Source organism: Salmo salar, chromosome ssa06 (genome assembly GCF_905237065.1).
Source record: "Salmo salar chromosome ssa06, Ssal_v3.1, whole genome shotgun sequence".
Classification (NCBI taxonomy): Eukaryota; Metazoa; Chordata; class Actinopteri; order Salmoniformes; family Salmonidae; genus Salmo; species Salmo salar.
The window spans coordinates 68,005,080-68,015,859 of record NC_059447.1 but is presented as its reverse complement, the minus strand read 5'-3'; positions in this window follow the sequence as shown (position 1 = coordinate 68,015,859).

Here is a 10,780-nt window from a genome sequence, read left to right as displayed (position 1 = left end):
ACTGGACTGTGCAAACTGGAAACTGCATATCCTGAGGCTGCATTTATTGTAGCTGTGGACTTTAATAAAGGCAATCTGAGGAAAACGCTCCCGGAATTCTACCAACACATCTCCTGCGTTACACACAGAGAGAACACGCTTGACCATTATTACTCTCCCTTCCGGGATGGGTAAATCCGATCACGCCTCCATCCTGCCCCTCCCCGCCTATTTGCAGAAACTTAAACTATAGGCACCCGTGGATTTTTTTAATTTAACCTTTAAAATAGGCAAGTCGGTTAAGAACAAATAATTTTTTACAATGATGGCCTACTCCGTCCAAACCCAGACAACGCAGGGCCAATTGTGCACGGCCCTATGGGACTCCCAATCACGGCCGGATGTGATGAACCAGGTACTGTAGTGACGCCTCTTGCATTGAGATGCAGTGCCTTAGACCGCTGTGCCACTCGGGAGCCCGAAGAGGGACTCTTCAATGTTGGTCTGACCAATTGGAATCTATGCTTCAGGATTGTTTTGATTACGCAGACTGTGAAATGTTCCGGGTCACCTCTGGGGATAGTCACGACGTACAGTGCATACGGAAAGTATTCAGACCCCTTGACTTTTTCCACATTGTGTTACGTTACAGTCATATTCTAAATTGGATTGAATAGATTTTCCCCCTCATCAATCTACACACAATACCCCATAATGACAAAGCAAAAACAGATTTTTAGAAATTTTAGCTAATTTATTCAAAATAAAAAACTGAAATATCACATTTACATAAGTATTCAGACCCTATACTCAGAACTTTATTGGAGCACCTTTGGCAGTGATTACAGCCTCGAGGCTTCTTGGGTATGACGTTACAAGCTTGGCACACCTGTACTTGGGGAGTTTCTCTCATTCTTCTCTGCAGATCTTCTCAAGCTCTGTCAGGTTGGATGTTGAGCGTCGCTGCACAGTTATTTTCAGCTCTATCCAGAGATGTTCGATCGGGTTCAAGTCCGGGCTCTGGCTGGGCCACTCAAGGTCATTCAGAGACTTGTCCCGAAGCCACTTCTGAGTTGTCTTGGCTGTGTGCTTTGGGTCATTGTCCTGTTGGAATGTGAACCTTTGCGTACTCGATGCACTTATTGATAAAGCCAGTGACTGATGTGGTGTACTCCTCAATGCCATCGGAAGAATCCTGGAACATGTTACGGTCTGTGATAGCAATACAGTCCTGTAGTTTAGCATCTGCTTCATCTGACCACTTTTTTATAGACCGAGTCACTGGTGCTTCCTGCTTTAATTTTTGCTTGTAAGCAGGAATCAGGAGGATAGAGTTGTGGTTGGATTTACCAAATGGAGGGCGAGGGAGAGCTTTGTACGCGTCTCTGTGTGTGGAGTACAGGTGATCTAGAATTTGTTTTCCCTCTGGTTGCACATTTAACATGTTGATAGAAATGAGGTAGAACTGATTTAAGTTTCCCTGCATTAAAGTCTCTGGCCACTACGAGCGCCGCCTCTGGGTGAGTGGTTTCCTGTTTGCTTATTTCCTTATACAGCTGACCGAGTGCGGCCTTAGTGCCAGCATCTGTCTGTGGTGGTAAATAAACAACCACGAAAAGTATAGCTGAAAATAGAGGTCGACCGATTATGATTTTTTTTTCAACGCCGATACCGATTATTGGGGGGCCAAAACCCGCAGATACCGATTAATCGGACGATTTTTTGTTTGTTTATTTATTGGTAATAATGACAATTACAACAATACGGAATGAACACTTATTTTAACTTAATATAATACATCAATAAAATCAATTTAGCCTCAAATAAATAATGAAACATGTTCAATTTGGTTTAAATAATGCAAAAACAAAGTGTTGGAGAAGAAAGTAAACGTGCAATATGTGCCATGTAAGAAAGCTAACGTTTAAGTGCCTTGCTCAGAACATGGGAACATATGAAAGCTGGTGGTTCCTTTTAACATGAGTCTTCAATATCCCCAGGTAAGAGGTTTTAGGTTGTAGTTGTTATAGGAATTATAGGACTTTTTCTCTCTATACGATTTGTATTTCATATACCTTTGACAATTAGATGTTCTTATAGGCACTTTAGTATTGCCAGTGTAACAGTATAGCTTCCGTCCCTCTCCTCGCTCCTACCTGGGCTCGAACCAGGAACACATCGACAACAGCCACCCTCGAAGCAGCGTTACCCATGCAGAGCAAGGGGAACAACCACTCCCAAGTCTCAGAGCGAGTGACGTTTGAAACGCTATTAGCGTGCACCCGTTAACTAGCTAGCCATTTCCCATCGGTTACACCAGCCTAATCTTGGGAGTTGACAGGCTTGAAGTCATAAACAGCACAATGCATTGCGAAGAGCTGCTGGCAAATAGCACGAAAGTGCTGTATGAATGAATGCTTACGAGCGTGCTGGTGCCTACCACCGCTCAGTCAGACTGCTCTGTCAAATCATAGACTTAATTATAATATAATAAACACACAGAAATACGAGCCTTAGGTCATTAATATGGTCGTATCCGGAAACTATCATCTCAAAAACAAAACGTTTTTTTCTTTCAGTGAAATACGGAACCGGTCCGTATTTTATCTAACGGGTGGCATCCCTAAGTCTAAATATTCCTGTTACATTGCACAACCTTCAATGGTATGTCATAATTACGTAACATTCTGGCAAATTAACGAGCCAGGCAATGAACGCAAGAGCAGTGACACAATTTCATTTTAGCAGGCAATATTAACTAAATATACAGGTTTAAAAATATATACTTGTGAATTGATTTAAAGAAAGGCATTGATGTTTATGGTTAGGTACATTGGTGCAACGACAGTGCTTTTTTCGCAAATGCGCTTGTTAAATCATCACTCATTTGTCGAAGTAGGCTGTGATTCGATGAGAAATTAACAGGCACCGCATCGATTATATGCAACGCAGGACACGTTAGATAAACTAGTAATATCATCAACCATGTGTAGTTAACTAGTAATTATGTTAAGATTGATCGTTTTTTATAAGATAAGTTTAATGCTAGCTAGCAACTTACCTTGGCTTCTTGCTGCCCTCACGTAACAGGTAGTCAGCCTGCCATGCAGGCTCCTCGTGGAGTGCAATGTAAGGCAGGTGGTTAGAGCGTTGGACTAGTAACCAGAAGGTTGCAAAAACGAATCCCCGAATCCCCCCTGAACAAGGCAGTTAACCCCCATTCCTATGCCATCATTGAAAATAAGAATGTGTTCTTAATCTGACTTGCCTAGTTAAATAAAGGTGTACATTTTGTTTTACAAAAATAATAAAATAAAGTAAATAACAAAATAAATCGGCAAATCAGTGGCCAAAAATACCGATTACCGATTGTTATGAAAACTTGAAATCAGCCCTAATTAATCGTCCATTCCGATTAATCGGTCGACCTCTAGCTGAAAACTTTCTAGGCAAGTAGTGTGGCCTGCAATTTATCACAATATACTCTGCTTCAGGCGATCAAAATCTAGAGACTTCCTTCCTACACCATTTTAAAGACAAGACTCTCGTTAATCTAACCACACTGTCCGATTTCAAAAAGGCTTTACAACGAAAGCAAAACATTAGATTATGTCAGCAGAGTACCCAGCCAGAAATAATCAGACACCCATTTTTCAAGCTAGCATATAATGTCACAAAAACCCAGAAGACAGCTAAATGCAGCACTAACCTTTGATGATCTTCATCAGATGACAACCCTAGGACATTATGTTATACAATACATGCATGTTTTGTTCAATCAAGTTCATATTTATATCAAAAACCAGCTTTTTACATTAGCATTAATTAAGTTCAGATGAACATTTTAGGTCTAACAGTTCTCTAGCTAGTCTTTGTACAATTCACACCTTTACCAGTAAAGACCCATTTCTAGCTGTTGGTCACGGTAGCTATTTGTTCTGCTTGCATTTTGGATAAGACACAAATGAAGTAAAAACAAAAGCATTAAAAGGGGAATTTACAAAAATTTACTAAATTACTCACGATAAACGTTCACAAAAAGCATAACAATTATTTTAAGAATTATAGATACAGAACTCCTCTATGCACTCGATATGTCCGATTTTAAAATAGCTTTTCGGTGAAAGCACATTTTGCAATATTCTAAGTAGATAGCCCGGCATCACAGGGCTAGCTATTTAGACACCCAGCAAGTTTAGCCTTCACCAAAGTCAGATTTACTATTAGAAAAGTTTGATTACCTTTGGTGTTCTTCGTCAGAATGCACTCCCAGGACTTCTACTTCAATAACAAATGTTGGTTTGGTCCCAAATAATCCATAGTTATATCCAAACAGCGGCGTTTTGTTCGTGCGTTCAAGACACTATCCTAAAGGGTTAAGAAGGGTGACGAGCACGGCGCATTTCGTGACAAAAAAATTCTAAATATTCCATTACCGTACTTCGAAGCATGTCAACCCTGTTTAAAATCAATTTTTATGCCATTTTTCTCGTAAAAAAGCGATAATATTCCGACCGGGAATCTGCGTTTAGGTAAAAAGACGAAAGAAAATAAAGCACGGGGTCGACTCGTGCACGCGCCTAAGCCCATTGTCCTCTGATCGGCCACTTGCCAAACGCGCAAATGTGTTTCAGCCTGTGGCTGCCTCGATATCATTCAGCTTTTTCCCGGGCTCTGAGAGCCTATGGGAGCCGTAGGAAGTGTCACGTTACAGCAAAGATCCTCAGGCTTCAATAAACAGAGACAAGAAGAACAAGATCTTGTCAGAGAGGGCACTTCCTGTAAGGAATCTTCTCAGGTTTTTGCCTGCCATATGAGTTCTGTTATACTCACAGACACCATTCAAACAGTTTTAGAAACTTTAGGGTGTTTTCTATCCAAAGACAATAATTATATGCATATTCTAGTTACTGGGCAGGAGTAGTAACCAGATTAAATCGGGTACGTTTTTTATCTGGCCGTGTCAATACTGCCCCCTACCCCCAACAGGTTAACTTCTTGGCCACATCCTGAATGATGGCAGCCCATTCTTGCATAATCAATGCTTGGAGTTTGTCAGAATTTGTGGGTTTTTGTTTGTCCACCCGCCTCTTGCGGATTGACCACAAGTTCTCAATGGGATTAAGGTCTGGGGAGTTTCCTGGCCATGGACCCAAAATATCAATGTTTTGTTCCCCGAGCCACTTAGTTATTACTTTTGCCTTATGGCAAGGTGCTCCATCATGCTGGAAAAGGCATTGTTCATCACCAAACTGTTCCTGGATGGTTGAGAGAAGTTGCTCTTGGAGGATGTTTTGGTACCATTCTTTATTCATAGCTGTGTTCTTAGGCAAATTGTGAGTGAGCCCACTCCCTTGGCTGAAAAGCAACCCCACACATGAATGGTGTCAGGATGCTTTACTGTTGGCATGACACAGGACTGATGGTAGCGCTCACCTTGTCTTCTCCGTACAAGCTTTTTTCCGGATGCCCCAAACAATCGGAAAGGGGATTCATCAGAGAAAATGACTTTACCCCAGTCCTCAGCAGTCCAATCCCTGTGCCTTTTGCAGAATATCAGTCTGTCCCTGATTTTTTTCCTGGAGAGAAGTGGCTTCTTTGCTGCCCTTCTTGACACCAGGCCATCCTCCAAATGTCTTCGCATCCCTGTGCGTGCAGATGCACTCACACCTGCCTGCTGTGGCAGGGCTGAAATGCAGTGGAAATGTTTTTGGGGGATTCAGTTCATTTGCATGGCATAAAGGGACTTTGCAATTAATTGCAATTCATCTGATCACTCTTCATAACATTCTGGAGTATATGCAAATTGCCATCATACAAACTGAGGCAGCAGACTTTGTGAAAATTAATATTTGTGTCATTCTCAAAACTTTTGTCCACGACTGTACATACCTTCTCCGCTATGCAATCTGGTTTCAGAGCTGGGCATGGGTGCACCTCAGCCACGCTCAAGGTCCTAAACTATATCATAACCGCCATTGAAAAGAGACATTACTGTGCAGCCATATTCATCGACCTGGCCAAGGCTTTCAACTCTGTCAATCACCACATTCTTATCTGCACACTCAACAGCCTTGGTTTCTCAAATGATTGCCTCGCCTGGTTCACCAACTACTTCTCTGATAGAGTTCAGTGTGTCAAATCGGAGGGCCTGTTGTCCGGACCTCTGGCAGTCTCTATGGGGGTGCCACAGGGTTCAATTCTCGGGCTGACTCTCTTCTCTGTATACATCAATGATGTCGCTCTTGCTGCTGGTGATTCTCTGATCCACCTCTACGCAGACGACACCATTCTGTATACCTCTGGCCCTTCTTTGGACACTGTGTTAATTAACCTCTAGACGAGCTTCAATGCCATACAACTCTCCTTCCGTGGCCTCTAACTGCTCTTAAATGCAAGTAAAACTAACCGATCGCTGCCCGCACCTGCCCGCCCATCCAGCATCACTACTCTGGACGGTTCTGACTTAGAATATGTGGACAACTACAAATTCCTAGGTGTCTGGTTAGACTGTAAACTCTCCTTCCAGACTCACATTAAGCATCTCCAATCCAAAATTAAATCTAGAATCGGCTTCCTATTTCACAACAAAGCATCCTTCACTCATGCTGCCAAACATACCCTTGTAAAACTGACCATCCTACCGATCCTCGACTTCGGCGATGTAATTTACAAAATAGCCTCCAATACCCTACTCAATTAATTGGATGCAGTCTATCACAGTGCCATCCATTTTGTCACCAAAGCCCTATATACTACCCACCACTGCGACCTGTACGCTCTCGTTGGCTGGCCCTCGCTTCACTCTCGTCGCCAAACCCACTGGCTCCAGGTCATCTACAAGTCTCTGCTAGGTAAAGCCCCGCCTTATCTCAGCTCACTGGTCACCATAGCAGCACCCACCCGTAGCACGCACTCCAGCAGGTATATCTCACTGGTCACCCCCAAAGCCAATTCCTCCTTTGGTCGAGTTTCCTTCCAGTTCACTGCTGCCAATGACTGGAACAAACTGCAAAAAATACTGAGGCTGGAGACTCATATCTCCCTCACTAGCTTTAAGAACCAGCTGTCAGAGCAGCTCACAGATCACTGCACCTGTACATAGGTCATTTGTAAATAGCCCATCCAACTACCTCATCCCCATACTGTATTTATTTATTTATCTTGCTCCTTTGCACCCCAGTATCTCTACTTGCACATTCATCTTCTGCACATCTACCATTCTACTGTTTAATTGCTATATTGTAATTACTTTGCAACCATTGCCTTACCTCCCTTATCCTACCTCATTTGCACATACTGTCTATAGACTTTTTTTTCTACTGTATTATTGACTGTATGTTTGTTTATTCCATGTGTAACTCTGTGTTGTTGTATGTGTCGAACTGCTTTGCTTTATCTTGGCCATGTCGCAGTTGCAAATGACAACTTGTTCTCAACTAGCCTACCTGGTTAAATAAAGGTGAAAAAAAATTATAATAATAAAAAATACACCTCAATCAGCCCAACTAACCGGTGTCTGTGTGTAGCCTCGCTACTTTTATAGCCTTGCTACTGTATATAGCCTCGCTACTGTTATTTTTCACTGTCTTTTTACTGTTGTTTTTATTTCTTTACTCACCTATTGTTCACCTAATACCTTTTTTGCACTATTGGTTAGAGCCTGTATGTAAGCATTTCACTGTAAGGTCTACTACACCTGTTGTATTTGGCACACGTGACAAATAAACTTTGATTTGATTTGATTTGAAATTGTCCCTCAACACCGACACCGTGGTGAAGAAGGCACAACAGCGCAACTTCAATTTTAGGAGGTTTAAGACATTTTTATTGGGACTTTAAGACCATCACGAACTTCTGGTACGGCAACTGCCTTTTCCTGCAGTCAAATGACCTTGTGGCCTCATGGGTAGAATGGTATTAATATTTTTCATAATTGAATCATCAATAAACATTATTTAAAAAACCTGCCAAAAATCTGGTGTTTCTGTGTCAAACAGTTTTGTTATATTTCAGTCTTATGTGGTGTATATAAAGTGTAATATTGCAATGTAAACTCAAAACTGAATACATTTCAACTCTATATCTGAAATGGTACAGGTGTATTATTTTCTTTTAAGCCCATAACCATGTGTGTGAGGTGTATACCTTTGTTTCAAAGTAGATTTGTTTAAGACTACCAAGAAACACTCTGTGTGACCCTGATTTAGCCCACTGTAGTAAAAGGTTTTAAGAGCCTTGAGGCTGCATGTAAAGAAGTTATCACTGGTGTGCATTAGCTACCACAGCTGCCTCACCTCAGACCTACAGCGAGCTGTTAGCAGTAGCCACTCAGATAAATGATTATCTCTTGGCCTAGTGGGAGAACATGAGTGTTTGAAATGCCGATTATACTTGAAGTGCAGAGTATACGTTACTTATATTTTTGTGAGTGAGTGAAGGTCTGTGAACAGATTTCTGTGCCCACTCCTTTATTCTTGAAAATAAAAAAGCTGAGTTTGAGTGGGTTGTGTTTTCCCTGGACAGTAAACAACACTAGGATCTTAGATACCATCAATAAGCACATGTTTATTCTAGCAACCACAGTTTTACTCACTCAAACTGACCCGCTTTACAATTTACAAATCACTCAGTGTATTTTCCTTTCTCATCATATACAGTACCAGCTGCCTCACCTTAAACCTACAGCCAGCTGTTAGCAGTAATCACCCAGATACATTATTAGCTCTTGGTCTAGAGAGAGAGTACGAAGTTCTGATTTCATATGGTTCAAATCTTAGATGGGCCTAACAATGCATAATAAAGACATTGAAATGCACTTTAGCCCTCTGGTTTTAACTGTGGGTTGGAGAAGTTACGGCACAAAGAGTGAAAGAGGCGTGCAAGAGAGCCTTCCATCCCATGTAAGCAAGATAGCATCAACACACATCCCCCAATAAGCTGATCTTTCAGCAAGACTTCTTTGAGAAAATAAACCAGCACCTGAATCTAACCACATTGGTGGATTTTATGACTGAATGTTTTCATTGACCTGAGTAGTCTAAAAGCACGGAAACACAGTTAGCATTTGCCGGCCAAGAGTACTTAGCACCTCTGAACAGAGTGCCAGAGTGCCAGCCATACTAGCAAACCGATTCTACATGTAGAATCACGCAAAAATGTTGTCAGTCAGACGTCCACTGGCAGGTGGTCCCTAAAACAAACTGAGCCGAATGAACGGCAGATGAACAACAGATCGACATTCGGTGTGGTGTGTACGCTCCCTAAAGGAGGTGCATGCAAACCCACTCATGTTTAGACCACCCTTTGGGCTTCACTCAGGGACACCAGAAGGAATGTAGGAAAGTAAACCCTAGCGGTTAAGAGCGGTGGGCCAGTAACTGAAAGGTGGCTGCTTCGAATCCCCGAGCTGGCAAGGTGGAAAAACCTGCTGTTCTGCCATTAACCTGTTGGGGCTAGGGGGCAGTATTTTCACGGCTGGATAAAAAAACGTACCCGATTTAATCTGGTTACTAATCCTACCCAGTAACTAGAATATGCATATACTTATTATATATGGATAGAAAACACCCTAAAGTTTCTAAAACTGTTTGAATGGTGTCTGTGAGTATAACAGAACTCATTTGGCAGGCAAAACCCTGAGACATTTTCTGACAGGAAGTGGATACCTGATGTGTTGAATTACCTTTAAGCCTATGCCATTGAAACACACAGGGGTTGATTAATGTTTTGGCACTTCCTATTGCTTCCACTAGATGTCACCAGCCTTTACAAAGTGTTTTGAGTCTTTTACTGTGAGATCTGACCGAACAAGAGCTTTGGAACGGTGATGGCCGATTAGACTCTGGCGCGAGTTCATGTTGGGTACCCTCGTTCCAATACGTTATAAAAGAGAATGCATTCGTCCACCTTGAATATTATTAATGTTCTGGTTAAAAAAGGCACTAATGATTTATGCTATACAACGTTTGACATGTTTGAACGAACGTAAATATATTTTTTCCCCTCGTTCATGACGAGAAGTCCGGCTGGCTTAGATCATGTGCTAAGAACACGGAGCTTTTTGGACATAAATGATGAGCTTTTTTGAACAAAACTACATTCGTTATGGACCTGGGATTCCTGGAAGTGACATCTGATGAAGAGAATCAAAGGTAATGGATTATTTACATAGTATTTTCGATTTTAGATCTCTCCAACATGGCCGTTTGTCTGTATAGCAAAGCGTATTTTTCTGGGCGCAGTGCTCAGATTATTGCAAAGTGTGATTTCCCAGTAAGGTTATTTTTAAATCTGGCAAGTTGATTGCGTTCAAGAGATGTAAATCTATAATTCTTTAAATGACAATATAATATTTTACCAATGTTTTCTAATTTTAATTATTTAATTTGTGGTGCTGACTTGACTGCCGGTTATTGAAGGGAAACGATTTCCTGAACATCAACGCCATAGTAAACCGCTGTTTTTGGATATAAATATGAACTTGATAGAACTAAAAATGCATTTATTGTCTAACATAATGTCCTAGGAGTGTCATCTGATGGAGATTGTTAAAGGTTAGTGCATCATTTTAGCTGGTTTTATGGTTTTGGTGACGCCTGTCTTTGAATTGACAAAACATTACACACAGCTATTGTCAATGTACTCTCCTAACATAATCTAACTTTATGCTTTCGCCGTAAAACCTTTTTGAAATCGGACAACGTGGTTAGATTAAGGAGATGTTTATCTTTCAAAGGGTGTAAGATAGTTGTATGTTTGAAAAATTTGAATTTTGACATTTATTTGGTTTCAAATTTGC